At 39.1% G+C, this 18,606-nt stretch overlaps 1 pseudogene; it reads right to left on the minus strand.

The window, feature by feature from the left end:
• Window positions 1,507-14,131, minus strand: LOC104789664 (annotated as a pseudogene).

Consider the following 18,606-nt stretch of genomic DNA (forward strand, 5'->3'; position numbering starts at 1 on the left):
TATTTAATCTACCAATTTTATTTTATATTATTTAAGTTATTTATGTTTATATTTTGTGATCACATATTATTAATTTATATAATAATAATAATCTAAATAAATACCAACTACAGTTACAATTTTCCATTGTACATTTTTGTTAAATAACTTTTTATATTTATTTTGAAAAAAAATCATACAGTTGCATCTATTCATTATAGAATTGTATTTCTAATTTTTTTAAAAATCATACAGTTGCTTCTGTTCTTTTTGGAGTTGTATATTTCCACCATATCTTATTCACAACTTTTAATTCCAATAGTTATGTTTATCTAAATGTTTATGTCTTTTGAAATCTATATATATATATATATATATATATATATATATATATATATATATATATATATATATATATATAGTTGTTCGAGGAGATAATTTTTTTGTTTCATGCTGAGTCTAAATAATATGAATTTTAATATCTAATATCCAACATTACTTCTATAATCTAACTAAAGATTTTAGAAACGATTATAGAAATATAGCAATTTAATCAAGTTTAATTATATAACTTATAGTTGCATTTATTTATTGTAATTCTTAGTGAAATATGTGCTTTTAAAGATTTAATATTTAATATTTTATTTTTAGAAGTTGTATATTTTTATTGTAATTATTGGTTGATAAATTTTTACTCAAGATGAAGATTATTTTATTTTTAGAATTATTTTGCATTTAGTTATTATAATCTTCCGTTTGATATTCTCACTTAGTATCACTTCTTCATAATATTTTTATTAGTAATATAAATATCAATTAATGTTATGAACTTTGTTACTCTTTGATATAATTTTTCATAAAATATCGTATACTTATAATACATACAAAAAAAAATTACAAGGTTGCCTCGATTCATTATGACTTTTCAGTTAATAATTTTTAACTTAGAGTTGAGTTTCTTGTCATAATATTTTTTATTATAAATTTCCATTTTGATGGTTATGTGTTTTAATCTCACAATTATATATGTTTTATAGTTACGTAATTTTAGCCCTACTTATTATTTTTCTTCTTTTGAGATAATTGTTAATTTTATAATTAACATATATTTTCAAACTATTTTCTTACTTTCAAATGATTTTATAATAAAAAATTCTAAATTTGAAATTTAATTTAACTTGTTTTTCTTGAAATACTTCCCCCGCGACACCACGAGGGTCTGAGTCCTAGTCATATTTAAATCAAATGAAATTAAAATAAATAAAAATTAAATAAATTTATAAAATAAATCTTATTTTTGTTTTTATTTTAAAAAATATATAAATTGTTTGCAAATAATAAAAACAAGAAATAGAAATAACCATTATTAAAACACATATAGTACAATGATGAGAAACTTAAAATGCAATACAATAAACATAAAACACAAGTAAGGAAACACTAATAACTTAATTAACACAATAATATTAACTAACAAACTTAAAATCTCACTCACATTGGAACATTCTGATTGTGCCCATCATTGTACTATATGTGTTTACTTGTGTTTACTAGATCTGCTTGTAATTCGTGATATATACTTGAATCACGCAACTCAAATCTAGCACGCATATTATTTACAAATACAGGTAGCACTTCGGTCGAGAATGGTTGTTGTGTACTAGACCAACTTGCCTCAGATTGATCATAATCAGTCCAATGTTGAGCATATGTCTCTCGTTCATCCTCAACAACTTTATTATACAATATAATACATGATCTGATGATGATCACCAAATCGTCTATGTCCCATGGGTGAGCTGGTTCGCAAATGATTTTAAATCGAGCCTGCAACATTCCAAATGCACGTTCGAGGTCCTTCTGACACTCCTCCTGAATCTGGTTCACTTTGAGGTAGCCTAATCTATTCGACGAAAGTAGGATAAGAAGGATAAATATTGTCAGCTAGATAGTATGCCATATTATATAGATGTTGGTTCACGAAGAAATTCACTCTTGGAGGCCTTGTTCAACATCATCGAACACTGGTGAACGGTCTATAACGTTTATATCGTTTAATGTGCCGGGACATCCAAAAAAGCATGTCATATGCATAAATCATGAGATGCAACTGCTTCAAGAATAACAGTGGTGGTTCCCTAGGGCTATATCTCCCCAGTAAATTGACCTTCCCACGTTGTAGGACAATTTTTCCATTCCCAGTGCATGCAATCAATACTCCCAATCATCCTCGGAAACCCTTGCATCTTACTAACACGCAAAATTCTTTGCAGGTTGATAACTCTCTAATTTACATGTTTTAAGCATCCTTTTTTGTCAATATTCTGCATTATATATACCCTAACCTTAGCATTTTTAGGTCATGTACTGTAGGAATTCGCATTTAGGCCATTTAAGGTGTTGCATTCTTGCATTTGCACATTTTGGATGAAAACAGGTGCTATAGACCCTAAAATGGGGAGAAACAAGGTCAAATCCGAGCATGTACCCAAAGAAGCTATCAAGCAGGAAGAACTGTCCGAACCCCAACCCGATCGAGGAGGATCCAAGAGAAGGAAGAACAACCCAAAGACCTACCCGAGGAACAACCCGACCTTATCCTCATGCACCCCATCGAGCAGACCCTCGGGCAGGACTGGGAAGCTAGGTTAAAAGGGTTTCCATATATAAACCGCCCCTCTTCTTCCTCTCGCCCTAGCACGCCGCAGACACTCAACACAGAGAGCGAGAGCTTCTAAGAGAGATCTTGAGCGACTCAAACACTTTTTCCACTTTGTTAGGATTTATTTTACATTTCTTTTGCTATCCTTTTAGATTTCTACTTTGTACTCTTTTACTTCTATCTTATTTTCGATACAATGCAATTTTCGTTTATCTTTGTTTTTATGTTTTCTGCAATGAGATCTGAGTAGTGAAACAAAGTTTCTAGGGATGGGATAGACAATTATGTGTTCTTGATCGGTTAGGATGTCTTAGCTTGGTTGTTTATGTTATATAAGTTCCTTTCTAGATTGGTGTTCTTAATGCTATCAATAGACCAAGAGGTTGAGATTAGATCTAGGGTTTTTTGCCATCGAGTGATGTAGTTGAAATGCTTAAATCAATCAATGCTAGAGATTTACTCACTTAGCTTAAGAGATTAGATGTGTAAGGAGTTTATTGACAATAATGAATCGGTTTGTATTGCCTGCTTGGTCATGTTTCTCCAACGAGAGTTGGGTAGGGGAGTGGTTAAGGTTGATTATTTCTATCACGAGAGTGTTTTAACAAGATTTTAGAGATTCATTGTCTAGGGAATATTTGCTTGAGGCATGTACGGCATCCATACTGGTCAGGAACACTTAGGAGTCGATTTCCCTATCCTTAGGAGCTTTCGCATCTTGATTGTTTACGTTTTTATTCATAACTCGACCCTATACCCTAACTGGTACTCGATTACCAGCTTTGTGTACACCTTCGAGCTGTTCATACTCTTCTTGTTTACCCGATCACTCCACCCGATCCTGTACTCGAATGCTTGCATCGAGTGCTTAAGTCGTGTTGTTCTTGTTTATTTATTCTCTTTTAATTATTTTAGGATTGTTAGATCAAACTCCATTTTTTGCTTGGCTTGACTTGCATAGTTCTGATCATATCTCATCTGCTAGCATAACAACCATTTGGATTGATAACCCTTTGTACTACAACTACATAGGGAATTGATACCCAGGATGAAAATCCTATTATCAATTTGGCACCGTTGCCATTTGGTTGAATTTAATTTGCTATGTTTAAGATTTCAGCACTTGCTAGATCAAGTTCTATTATCTACTTTGGTTCAAAACTGACTTGTTTACTTTCTTGTTTGTTTGTTTTGCATTTCAGCTACAACCCGAGCACCCACCCGACCCGTCACTCGATCACCTAGATCAAGTAGACCTTCGTGTACTCACTCGGTTCAATGATTGTGCATGCAAACACGATCCAAGTGTAGCCAACACTTGAGTCCTTTCATCGACAATATCGACAGACCAAGGTTACTCCGTCAACAACAAGTCAATCAACAACAATTACCAACAATTGAGGAGGAAATAAATAATCAGAATGGTCCACCAGCTCCTCAAGAGGGGACCAACATAGGAGCTGGAGATGCTCCATCTACTCACACTCAAAGACATGGCATTGTGCCACCTGCTGTCCAAAACAACAACTTTGAGATTAAGAGTAGTCTCATCCAGATGATACAAAGCAACAAGTTTCATGGTCTCTCAATGGAGGACCCATTGGACCATCTAGATGAGTTTGATATGCTCTGTAGCCTAACCAAGATCAATGGAGTTAGTGAAGATGGATTCAAACTCCGGTTTTTCACATTTTTTTTGGGAGACAAAGCACACATCTAGGAGAAATCACTCCCCAAGGAGTCCATCACCACTTGAGAAGCATGCAAGAAGGCGTTTCTAGCCAAATTCTTCTCCAACTCCAGAACCGCAAGGCTGCGAAATGACATATCCAACTTTGTTCAGAAAAGCAATGAGACGTTCAGTGAAGCTTGGGAACGTTTCGAGGGATACACAAGCAAATGCCCTTATCATGGCTTCAGCAATGCTTCATTGCTAAGTACACTGTACCGAGGACTAGTCCCTAAGATCAAGATGTTGCTGGACACCGCAAGCAATGGTAACTTCCTCAACAAGGATGTCGATGAAGGTTGGGATCTAGTGGAGAACTTGGCTCAATCTGATGGGCATTACAATGAGGAGTATGATCGCACCATACGCTCTACTGGAGAGGATGATGCCAAATACAAGAGAGACATGAAAGCCCTCAATGACAAGCTGGATAAGCTCCTCAGCCAGCAGCAGCATGTCCATGCCATCTCAGAGGAAGACCAGTTTCAGCAANTTTTTCACATTTTTTTTGGGAGACAAAGCACACATCTAGGAGAAATCACTCCCCAAGGAGTCCATCACCACTTGAGAAGCATGCAAGAAGGCGTTTCTAGCCAAATTCTTCTCCAACTCCAGAACCGCAAGGCTGCGAAATGACATATCCAACTTTGTTCAGAAAAGCAATGAGACGTTCAGTGAAGCTTGGGAACGTTTCGAGGGATACACAAGCAAATGCCCTTATCATGGCTTCAGCAATGCTTCATTGCTAAGTACACTGTACCGAGGACTAGTCCCTAAGATCAAGATGTTGCTGGACACCGCAAGCAATGGTAACTTCCTCAACAAGGATGTCGATGAAGGTTGGGATCTAGTGGAGAACTTGGCTCAATCTGATGGGCATTACAATGAGGAGTATGATCGCACCATACGCTCTACTGGAGAGGATGATGCCAAATACAAGAGAGACATGAAAGCCCTCAATGACAAGCTGGATAAGCTCCTCAGCCAGCAGCAGCATGTCCATGCCATCTCAGAGGAAGACCAGTTTCAGCAACAAGATGGGGATAATGCTCAGCTAGAGGATGTTAACTACATCAATAACCAAGGAGGTTACAACAACTACAAACCGAACCCGAACCTGTCATACCGTAACCCGAATGTTGCAAACCCTCAAGACCAAATCTACCCATCCGCAGTCCAAGGGAACAAGGACCAGCAAAAGCCATTTGTTCAATATAATCAAGGCTATGCTCCTAAGCAGCAGTATTCTGGTACTTACCATCAACCAATTGCACCACATGGATTCCAACAACAGCAAGGCCCGCATAACCAATCTCAAGAAGCTGATCTACGCGGACTGATTCAGCAGATGATACAAAGTCGAACATCGGCTGCTATGGACAATGCAAAACGGTTCGCGGAGATGAGCAACAAGATCGATTCTGNGAGGGATACACAAGCAAATGCCCTTATCATGGCTTCAGCAATGCTTCATTGCTAAGTACACTGTACCGAGGACTAGTCCCTAAGATCAAGATGTTGCTGGACACCGCAAGCAATGGTAACTTCCTCAACAAGGATGTCGATGAAGGTTGGGATCTAGTGGAGAACTTGGCTCAATCTGATGGGCATTACAATGAGGAGTATGATCGCACCATACGCTCTACTGGAGAGGATGATGCCAAATACAAGAGAGACATGAAAGCCCTCAATGACAAGCTGGATAAGCTCCTCAGCCAGCAGCAGCATGTCCATGCCATCTCAGAGGAAGACCAGTTTCAGCAACAAGATGGGGATAATGCTCAGCTAGAGGATGTTAACTACATCAATAACCAAGGAGGTTACAACAACTACAAACCGAACCCGAACCTGTCATACCGTAACCCGAATGTTGCAAACCCTCAAGACCAAATCTACCCATCCGCAGTCCAAGGGAACAAGGACCAGCAAAAGCCATTTGTTCAATATAATCAAGGCTATGCTCCTAAGCAGCAGTATTCTGGTACTTACCATCAACCAATTGCACCACATGGATTCCAACAACAGCAAGGCCCGCATAACCAATCTCAAGAAGCTGATCTACGCGGACTGATTCAGCAGATGATACAAAGTCGAACATCGGCTGCTATGGACAATGCAAAACGGTTCGCGGAGATGAGCAACAAGATCGATTCTGGGTATAATGACCTGAATGACAAGTACGATTCTCTCAACACTAAGCTGAGATACCTAGAAGACCAACACAGCACCCAACCTCCTCCAAAAATCAACCAGCTTCCAGGTAAAGCAGTTCAAAACCCAAAGGACTATGCTACTGCCCAAGCCATCTTTCTTGATGATGATTTTGAGGACTACCTCATTGAGGACAGCGATGTTCAAGATGGGGAGTATATGGATCACTATGGGATGAATGAGTACCAGTACTACATATCCGAGTATGAACCCGAGCCTTCACCCGAGGAGACTGATCGAGTTGATGATCGAGCACTAGGTCAAGAATCACAAACCGAAGAACCACCCGAGGCTGAACCCGATGACGTACCCGATGATGGTGATCAGATGATACATCAGGTAGACGTTCAGATGATAGATCAACCTCAGCTGCCTGCAGCAGAGGAAGAGGAATTAGAGGAAAGGTTCAGAGCTGCTCTTGACATCCAATTAGAGGCGCTTGCAGAGCATATGTCCAAGCGAAAAGCCCCACCTCCTAAGCTCTTGCCACCATACGAACTTCGAGAGGAAATCATCAAAGAGACAGCTCAGCTGGAGATTGAGGTTAAGGAAGCTGTCAAAGAAATTGGGAATGCAGCTCTGAGGAGTGGAGTGTGTTGAATCAAGGAGAAATTGGAGGATCCTGGCTCTTTTACATTGCCATGTTCAATAGGACTTCATATTTTCGACAACTGCTTGTGCGATTTGGGAGCTTCAGTCAGCATCATGCCACTATCAGTTGCCAACAAGATGGGTTTTAGCAGTTTTAAACCAAGTAGTCTGTATTTGGTTTTAGCTGATAGAACAATCAAACACCCCATTGGTATCCTAGAAAACTTGCCTCTCATGATTGGAAGAGTGGAAGTTCCTACTAATTTCATGATCCTTCATATGGATAAGGAACCAAACGATCCACTAATCTTAGGAAGACCATTCTTGGCAACAGTAGGAGCAGTGATTGATGTGAAACAAGGGAAGATCAGAATTGAGCATGGAGAGCATTTCAAAATGGAATTTGGCATCAAGAAGGGAATTAAGAGGCCAACCATTGATGGTCAAGATTTTTCCACCCAGACGAAACAAAGAAGGGTCAAGCATCACAAAGAAGTCCATACTACAGTTGCTGTGGAACCGGGACAAGACCAGGAAGATTGGTTGAGCCAGTCTGTTTCAGTGAAGAGGATTCCAGAACCTCTCCCTCCTAAAACTCATGCTTAAAGAGCATGAAGAGTCAAGCTTAATGACTTAAAACAAGCTCACTTGGGAGGAAGTCCCAAAGGTATCCTTTATTTTCTTTTAATTTTATTTTATTTATTTTGTCTTATTTTAGGTATTTGCATTTTTACATATATTTATAAATAAAAAAAAGGGGAAAAAGAAAAAGGAAATTTTGGGGAACCCGAGGTTCTACCCGAATCCGTACCCGACGCGCCTGATCGTGTTCCCACTCGGGTGGCGAGTGGAGTCCGAATTCCACAAATCTTAGCCCACTCTCGGAGAAGCCCAAGAAGCCAACCCTCTCTATTTAAGGAGCCTCAACATCACAACTTCATAAGTTTTCTCTAAACCCTAAAACTATTTGTCTTCCAAACTTCATCTTTCTCCCTAGAAATTGAGTTTTTCAATCTTTGTGGACTAACCCTATTAATCTCGGCTTAGTCTCTGTTTTAATCTTCAAGGATTTACCAATGGCACCAAAGATGAAGACCTACCAAAAGAAGGGGAGCAGATCAACCTCCGCCACTGCTCGAACCGGAGGTGAAGCCGCCGAACCTCGCGATTCCCAAGGAAGAGGAGACATTTCGCATTCCCAACCGTTGAGTGGACATTTTCAATCCCCAACCCGATGCTCAACCTGATCTGTCACCCGAGCAGGTACTCGAGCAGCCGATCGTGCAGACCCCCAAGTTTGCTCACCAAGTCCGGTGGCGAGTGCTGTCCACAGATCTCCTCGACGTGGGGACCTATCTACGTCCGAACGAACAGTAACTAAGCCAATGGAGGTCGATTCTGATGCCGATGGAGGAGAACCGGAGGAGATCCAAACCTCACAGTTAAGGAGCAGAGCTGCAGTTGCAAGAGGGAAGAGACCAGCCTCTAAAAAGGCTGAGAAGGTAGTTGAGAGAGCAACAGAAGAAGAAGATCGAGACATGGAGGAGGAGAGTCATGACCACGAGGAGGAGCAGAGAGAACGCACCTGGCTGGCTTCCTGGAGGCTGAAGCAAAAAGAGGTGGAGACTCCGGCTAAGCTCTTCAAAGTCCTCCGCAAGATGAGCTTTGTAGGAACCCGCTACCCTCACCATGAAACAATGAAGCAGTTGAACATCGATAGAGATGTTGAATTCCTTTTCGATATGTGCCACCTGGGCCAGATGATGCGCGCCAACCTTGAAGCCTATGAGAAGGACACGGTCAACTTTCTTTCCACGCTGCAGTTACACTACTTTGAAGACCACCCGACCCTACTACCCGATGGGGGGATCGGATTCATCACTTTCTCCGTGCGCAATAAGGAATACCGACTTACCTTTAAGGAGATGGAGAAGCTGTATGGTTTCAAGGCTGGGAGTGGAGAAAACATGGAAGTGAGCAAGGAGGAGATGAAGTCCCTATGGCTGACAATATGAGACAAGCTTCCCTACAAATCCACAAGCTCTAAATCCGCTCAAATAAGGTGCCCTGTTTTGAGGTACTTTCACAAGTCTCTATCTTGCACCCTATTCGCTAGGAAGGAGACTGAGAATGTGAATGATCATGAGCTCCAGCTGCTAGACATTGCCTTGTGTGGAGTATTTTATAATGCTAGGGATGGTAAACCGCTAGTAGGGGATGTTGCGGATACAAGTTTGGTCTTTGTCTTGCTTGATCAGTTCTTGTATCTGAAGTCTTGGGCAATGAAAACTGAAAGGAGAGAGGGAGCTGGAGAGATCTCCATAGGAGGATTGGTCACACCAATTTGGGTAGCCTGCGATGTGCCTTTGAAGGGAGTGGCACATGAGCCGAGATGGCTAGATATCGAGTACATGACACTGGCGAGATTTTTGGCCTATGAGAGGCCAAATGATATGCTGCTCTGCAAGTTCGTTCATCCAGCTGCTGGAGCCACCCAAATGATCCTGCCCAACGTCGTGTGCACAAAAATCCGGCTAGGGGACAACATAGACTTCACGCCACCATTGGAGGAGCTGTACAACCCTGAGGAAGAATCTGAATCTGAAGAGAGGGAGCCGACTGGGCAAGGACAGGGAAATAATTCAGAGGACTGTGACTTCGAAGAGTATGTTTTCTCACAAAAGCAACCTGTTGGGGGTGAGGGAAGCTCACAAGAGGATCAGATGGTTGAAGAGGATGAACAAGTTCCTGGCTAGGAAAGTGAAGGACCTTACCGGCTCAGTGACGGTGATGGGAGGACAGATCAGGGAGTTGCAAAACAAGGCAAGTTGTGCCTCAGCTCCCACTTCAGCGTATGCACCCACATGGATGGGGAAGAGCGGACCACTAGGAGGAATTCGAGGATTAGCACCTCCAAAGCCTCACAGAGCGTCATCTTACGAGCCCCAAGCAGAGGAGGATGTCACCAGACCCGACAGATCGCGGAGAAACCACTCAGATGCCTGTCCGACGCCAAACCCGATGGGGTACATGATGCCGTATCCGATGCAATCATCGAGCACACATCCGGGTGACCACTCGGGTCCTTTCCCTCCGACATATCAGATGCAGTATCTGATGCCGTACTCGATGCATCCTGCGAGCGGCTATACTGGTGATCATTCCGGACCTCTCCCACCGTACCCATCGCACTATCCGATGCCCTACCCGATGAGCTACGCGATGCCTTACCTGATCAACCCCTCGGATGCTGGTCCGAGCAAGTCGTTTGTGCACATAACCGAGCTCTCTGATGAGCGAATCCCAGCGCCTGCTGAAGCCAGTGAAGATCCTGGCTACACGTTGGCGAGCATGGAGGCTGCCACAACCTCCTTCTTCACCAACCCATGAGGTACCACTTTCATCCAAACCATTGTCTATACCATTGCATTTTCTTTTGTTTTATTTTGTGTGATTCTCAGACTTCTTTTTCAGACTTTTATTTACACAGTGGACTGTGTAATTTAAGTTTGGAGGAGGGTCTGAGAATGTATATAACATTGTGTTTTATTTTCTTATTTTCTTATTTCAAATTTTTGCATACTAGTTTTATTCATTTGAGTCTGCATCTATTTGCATAAAAAAAAATTGAAAATTTTAAAAACAAAAAAAATGTGTGTTCATGTAGTTGCATTTAAATATTATGATTGAGTCTAGATTGCTTCATATAGGATTGTTGCATATGCATCGTAGGGGACAATGATTAAAACCACCTTGTTTAAAGACAAACCTTAGGATTGAAGTTATAGCCCTTAATCACAGTTCATTGTTGTTAGATCAATCTTTAAAAAAAATGAAAAATCTTTGTTTAGAACCTTGTGTCTTTTGAATGCTTCCTCCACTTGCTTGAACATTGAATCATCTCTATATTATTGGACTTAACCTGAACTTAAATTGTCTTGCTTTTGGAATTGGAATACTTGCTCATGGTAACTTTAAACTCAGGTTAACACTCTATTTTTTGCCAATCTATTCGTTTAACCCGATTTATTTTTTCCTACCCATGAACCCAAACCTTTCTTTCAAACCTTGTTGTGAATTGTTGAGTGAGGCATTTTCATTGTGTTATAGGTTGTGAAACCTTGAAAGTATTGAGAACGACAAAGAACTGGCTCTTGATTTAGCTAAGTTAGAATCATTTGGACTAGCTAATAGAATCGGTTTTGAAAGATAGGTGGTTAGCATGATTATTTGGGGTTGGGTTGAGGAATTAAAAGGAAATTAAAGAAGAAAGTCTCTAAGGTTCGGTTCAATTAGCTCTAAGTCTCTAAGTAAAAAAAAAGAGAAAAACATCTTGCTATAATCTCCTAGAAAAAGAAAAAGAAAAAGAAAAAAAATATATATAGAAATGTTATTAGGAGTTTAGCAAAGAAAGAAAAAAAAAGAGCTAAATGTTTAAAATTAAGACTTTAGGGATTATAAAAAAAGGAGAGTTAAAATCAAGGTTGTGGGTAGTTGTATTCTAGGGGGTTTGATAAAAAAAAAAAAAAAAATGAATGAGAAAAAGGTAGATTATCAAGAGTTAAGCTTTGTATGCCCTAATTGTTCTCAATCTTAGATAGTTTTCACAACTGTCTAGCATTCCATCTTTTGAGAGAAAACCACCCAAAGATATTGTTTGAAACCACCCTACCCAAAAAAAACCCTTACCCTTGAAACCGATTGAGCTTGATTCACCTTCCATTTGCAAGAATTCGCCAAACACTTAAATGAATGTGAAAGAGATGTTTTTTAGAATTGCAAGTCTTTACTTTTAGTTGGAGGTTGAACTAGATCGATGCATGGTAATAAGCATAGAAAATATTTGTAAGTATGTCGATTAATCTTAGCACCATTAAACTATCTTTAAGGACTATAGCTTGAATCCTTCGATTAGCATAAAAAAGGTATGAGTCCCCATTTTTAATCCGCATCCTCCTACTTCCTTGCTAGAGGACTAGCAAGATTTAAGTTTGGGGATGTGATAACTCTCTAAATTACATGTTTTAAGCATCATTTTTGTCCATATTTTGCATTATATATACCCTAACCATAGCATTTTTAGGTCATTTACTGTAGGAATTCGTATTTAGGCCATTTAAGGTGTTGCATTCTTGCATTTGCACATTTTGGATGAAAACAGGTGCTTTAGAGCCTAAAATAAGGAGAAACAAGGTCAAATCCGAGCATGTACCCGAAGGAGCTATCGAGCAGGAAGAACAGTCTGAACCCCAACCCGATCGAGGACGATCCAAGAGAAGGAAGAACAACCCGAAGACCTACCCGAGGAACAACCTGACCTTATCCTCGTGCACCCCATCGAGCAGACCCTCGGGCAGGACTAGGAAGCTAGGTTAAAAGGTTTTCCATATATAAACCCGCTCTTCTTCCTCTCGCCCTAGCACACCGTAGACACTCAATACAGAGAGCGAGAGCTTCTGAGAGAGATCTTGAGCGACTCAAACACTTTTTGTTAGGATTTATTTTACATTTCTTTTGCTATCCTTTTAGATTTCTACTTTGTACTCTTTTACTTCTATCTTATTTTCAATACAATGCAATTTTCATTTATCTTTGTTTTTATGTTTTCTGCAATGAGATCTGAGTAGTGAAACAAAGTTTCTAGGGATGGGATAGACAATTATGTGTTCTTGATCGGTTAGGATGTCTTAGCTTGGTTGTTTATGTTATATAAGTTCCTTTCTAGATTGGTGTTCTTAATGCTATCAATAGACCGAGAGGTTGAGATTAGATCTAGGGTGTTTTGCCATCGAGTGATGTAGTTGAAATGCTTGAATCAATCAATGCTAGAGATTTTCTCACTTAGCCTAAGAGATTAGATGTGTAAGGAGTTTATTGACAATAATGAATCGGTTTGTATTGCCTGCTTGGTCATGTTTCTCCAACGAGAGTTGGGTAGGGGAGTGATTAATGTTGATTGTTTCTATCACGAGAGTGTTTTAACAAGATTTTTGAGATTCATTGTCTAGGGAATATTTGCTTGAGGCATGTAGGGCATCCATACTGGTCAGGAACACTTAGGAGTCGATTAATCCATCCTTAGGAGCTTTCGCATCTTGATTGTTTACGTTTTTATTCATAACTTGACCCTATACCCGAACTGGTACTCGATCACCAGCTTCGTGTACACCTTCGAGCTGTTCATACTCTTCTTGTTTACCCGATCACTCCACCCGATCCTGTACTCGATTGCTTGCATCGAGTGCTTAGGTCGTGTGGTTCTTGTTTATTTATTCTCTTTTAATTATTTTAGGATTGTTAGATCAAACCCCATTTTTGCTTGGCTTGACTTGCATAGTTTTGATCATATCTCATCTGCTATCATAACAACCATTTGGATTGATAATCCTTTGTACTACAACTGCATAGGGAATTGATACCCTGGGTGAAAATCCTATTATCAAAGGTCATCTTGAGTTGGGACTCTGAGATACTCTTGCTCATACAGTCATATGATTCCTTTGCAAAATCTTTGCAAGCACTCCAAAGCTGTAGTATTTCCAATTTTGATGTATTCATCCACTGCGTTGGCTGCCACACCATATGCTAACATTCACATGGTCGTGGTACATTTTCCTAATGGAGATATACCTTCTATGTTAGCTGCGTCAAATCGTTGGGTGAAGTAGTTATCGTTGCTTGATAGGTCTCCAACAATCTGAAGGAAAACATGTTTTTGCATCCGGAATCAGCGACGAAACATTGCATTGTCATGTAGGTTGATTGGCAAATTAGTTGTCAATTAGTCTTTGATTTGCTGCTAAATGATCTCTCTTGACGTATTTTCTCTTTCTACGAGGTGGATAGTCTTCCTCTCTTTTGTTTTGACGCTCGCTAAACCGGTTGTGTATATACCTCTCTTCAGTTTCAAACTATCTTTTGTAAGCTTTAATATCAAAAGGATGTTCTAATGAATCCATTGAGTTTTTTTTTAGTTAAGTGAGATTTGTGGTTTTGGTACATCAATGGAAGAAAGTGAAACAACCCTACCCATTTTATAAAAAAAAAAATATAATCCCTCCGTTTCATTATATAAGATGTTTTAGAGATTTTGTTTTGTTTTATAATATAAGATATTTTCAACTTTCTTAAACTTTCTTAGCAACTTTTAGATTAATTTCATTTTTTTTTATGCAGTCTTGTTTATGATTGGTTAAACTTTTAAAAAGTAAACATTAATTATTATGCGTGCTTTTAACTAAAACATCTTATATTTTGAAACGGAAGAAGTATATAATAACAATATAAATATTTGATTATAACCAACCAGCAAACCATCAATAACCAAACATACACAGCGGAAGACATATCAAACCAACTCCAATGTATTAAAATACAATACCAATCATAACCAATAAAAATCAGCAACCTAACATGCTTCTAAACTAGGTACCAACATAAGTAACATAACCAATAATACAACTGAGACCTTAGATCATCCTCCTCCTCATCCTCCTCATCGCCATGATTCCACGCTACACATGTATTACCTGCACCACAAACAATGAGATGTGTGAGTATTACCAGAAATACCCAGTGAGGCGATCCTCCCATCTACGATCTATACACACAAGCAAATCAAGAGTACAACCACAAATAAAACATAACAAACCAGTGAAACAACCAGACCCATTTTTTTTAATAAATAATAAATAAAATATATATAATTAAGCATCCCATACTACTTAATAAAACCAACCCCAACCACAATTCATCATTAAACCAACAACAACCAATATGCACAGCGGAAACATACCAATAATACAGAACCAACATATCATCAATACATTAACATTCTTAACCATTCTATCCAACAACCTAGCTTAACTCTATCCAAGGTTCCAACATAAACAATATAACCAGCAACACACAAACGAGACCCTAGATCATCCTCTCCTCATCGCCATGATTCCACGTCACATACCTACACACCACAAACAACAATTGAGATGCGTAAGTATTATCATAAAGACTTAGTGAGGAAATCCTCCCATCTACTGGGCTATACACACAAGTAACTGAGATTCAAATGTTAAGCAACACAAACAACACAACAAACCAGGAAACCAAGCGACAAACAAGCTGGTTTCGACCGACACCAAAATGGTGTCAATCGACACTGACTCCTACTTGGTGTCGACCGACACCCCCCTGGTGTCGATCGACACCAACCCCATAGACACGTTCTGCACGAACCTGATCATCGAATCTCCGTTTCTAACCATCTCCAATTTGTCCTAAACTCACCCAAAAGCTTCAGGAACCTAAGGGAAACCATAACACAACCACCACAAGCAAGAAAACACCACAAACAACATAGAACAAGCAAAATAAAGAGATCTCAAGCTTAGATCAGCCATGGTCATGCACTCACCTCTTTTGCAGGAAGTTCAGACCCTAAACGACGAATCCAACACCTTAGGAAGCTTCCCTTCTTCTCTAGCACAGGATCTCTCCTCCACAGGAACATATCTCCCAAACAAGCCAAGAATCTCCCCCAAGAACCACCAACTCTCAAGCGCTTCTCTTTTCTCTCTTTTTCTCTCTATAAGCGGCGACCAACAACAAAACTCACGACCCTAGGTCAACTTTCCATTAAATACTCGGTTTGGGGATTCCACTTAAACCAAACCGACCCAAATCGACAAAACAAATCAACTCGGTCGAACCAAAGTTGATGGTGTCGATCGACACTCCCCTTGGTGTCGATCGACACCCTCTCCCAAAACCCACAATTTGGTTCGCGGATGTTACAACTATTCATTAAATAGAACACCCAATAACACATTCACCACACCTACACATCATCACACAAAACAATTCATACAACCCAATCGCTTAGATAAGCTTATGGTCCCGCACTCACCAGAAAAAACTATCCTCGCATTTGAAACAGTCCAGAAACATCCTACAACAAGTCACACACAACCAAAAGCAACCTTGAAGCAAACTGGACATAAACATCATAAAAGAATAGTCTCAAAGACAAAACCCTAAAATTAAAATCAACCGTTAACTATCAAATCCCTCCGGTGAAAAGCTAGCCGTAGATGTCACGAAGCTTTTCAAAAAATCTCGTGCAGATCGAAAACCAGACGAGACCACGATCTCAGTTACAATCCCCAATGGTCCCAACTTGCATATGAGAAAACGTGTCCCACGAAACTGCCAATAACTCACGAAGTTTAAACCCAAATTCACTTATGTAAATAGGAGAATCTACAAAAAATGCTTAGGTACAACTGTACCAAAAAATCATTACCTTAGGAAACGATTTCAGCAGTCAAACTCTCCTTCTTCCAAACCCTAACAATTCTGTTTCTTTTTCTTCTCTCTAAAACAAAGTTTTGTTGATCTCCTGCTTCTCCTTCACACCAAATCAACCAAGAGGTCTCTCTTTCTCACAGACCAACAACAACAATCACAAAAGAGAACGAGGCGTCATCCTCATAAAGAAAAAATATGGTTTTTTGGTTTAATTTGATTAAACCAGGTTTATCAAAACCGAAATTTATTAACCACCCTTTGGCTTAATTAATAACTCGACTAGCTTAGTAAACCAACCAGAAATTAGACCAAATTCTCTCTAATTCTCGATATAAACTCTAATATTTCATATTTTTGGGACACGTGCGTTACATAAAGAGTCCCTATTTATAAATAAAAAATGGCTGGAGGATTGAGTTTGAATTGAGTGGTTGAAACCAAAAATCACCGAAAAAGATAAGATTCTCTTATTAAAAAACAAAATTCACTGATTATGAAAACATAATGTGACAATACAAATTATTAAAGAAAGAAAGTGACAAACACACATTATTAAAGCATAACGAGAAAATACAAATTATAAAAGGAGAAAATGACAAACAAACATTATTGAAGGAGTATTTGACAAACACACATTATTAAAGAAGAAAGTGACAACACACATTATTAAAACATGAAATGGCAAAACACAAATAGCCACTTGACAATAATTAATTATCAAATAAATTGTGGCTCAACTTCTGCAACAGCTCTTTGCCCTTGTCGTTGAGATGCTCCTTTTCAGTTAGCATGAGATACATCTTCATCTTCTTAGCCAGCGTCTTTTCCTTAATCAATTGGTTTGTCTCCTTTTCTAACATGGTTATGTTGTTCAATTGAACTAGTTCTTGCATCTTTAATTGTTTGAATTTGCTCCATTCTTCGTTGAACACTTACAATGCTACACCCTTACCTTTCTTTTCAGCCTTTTTCTTAGCAGCATCCCTCCCCATTGGACGAAGTACGAACACTAGATCCTACAGATTTGGAATCACTAGCATCACTCTCGTGGGATATCTTAGATCCACTGCTTCTAGAGCCATTATTTCCTCCTACTTGAATATCATAACGTGGTTGATGACGGATTGCGAGCCACTCTTTTGTATATTTCAAATTTTCATTACCAGCACTTGAATAAAATTCATGCGCTTTTGCCAATACATCATCGTTCGACCACCCGTTTTGTTGCATATGTTTAGTGTTATCGTAAGCGCCAACCCATGTTCCCATGCTTTTGTTCATGTAGTTGTAGTGATTTCTGCATGAAACTCCATCACATGGAATATCAAATGAGCCATGCTCATTACATTACTCAGTAAATTTACCTATTTGAAATTTACGAAACGCTAATAGGTACGCAATGCACTTAACTAATATATAAGGAATCGATTTTTTATTGAATGGTTGAAACAGCAAACAAACATTAAAAGCCAAAAACCACATTATTACATGAAATGGAAAACCAACATTATTGCATGAAGTTTCAATACACATGACAAACATTAAAGCGGAAGATACCAAATAAACATTAAAGCAAATAGATCATGACACAACTTAACAACCGCTAATTTCCAAATAGATCATAACTCAACTTTTCAAGCAAATCTTTGCTTCGATCATCGAGGTGCTCCTTTTCATTTAGTTTCATAAACATTTTCATCTTCTTAGCTTCAGTCTTTTTTTTCATCAACTTGTTTGCTTCCTCTTACCTCTTCGCTATTTTTCTAATTGTTCCAACTCTTGCTCTTTCAATTGTTTAGAATCATTCCACTCTTCAGTGACGGCTTCCAAGGCTGCACCCTTACCTTTATTTTTACCTTTTTTATTAGATGCTTCCCTCCCCATTGGACGAGCACTACTACAGAGTTGGAGTCATTTGGATCACTCTCATGGGATCTCTTAGATCCACTGCTTCCCGAGCCGGATTTCCTCTTACATGACTAGCATAACGTGGTTGATCACGGACAACAAGCCATTCTGACATTAAATTGAAATGTCCATTCTTACCACTTGAATATAGTTCATGTACTTTTGCTATGACATCATTCTCGGACCACTCGCTTTGTTGCATACGCTTAGGCACTATCAT

Source organism: Camelina sativa, chromosome 5 (assembly GCF_000633955.1).
Source record: "Camelina sativa cultivar DH55 chromosome 5, Cs, whole genome shotgun sequence".
NCBI classification, from domain to species: Eukaryota; Viridiplantae; Streptophyta; class Magnoliopsida; order Brassicales; family Brassicaceae; genus Camelina; species Camelina sativa.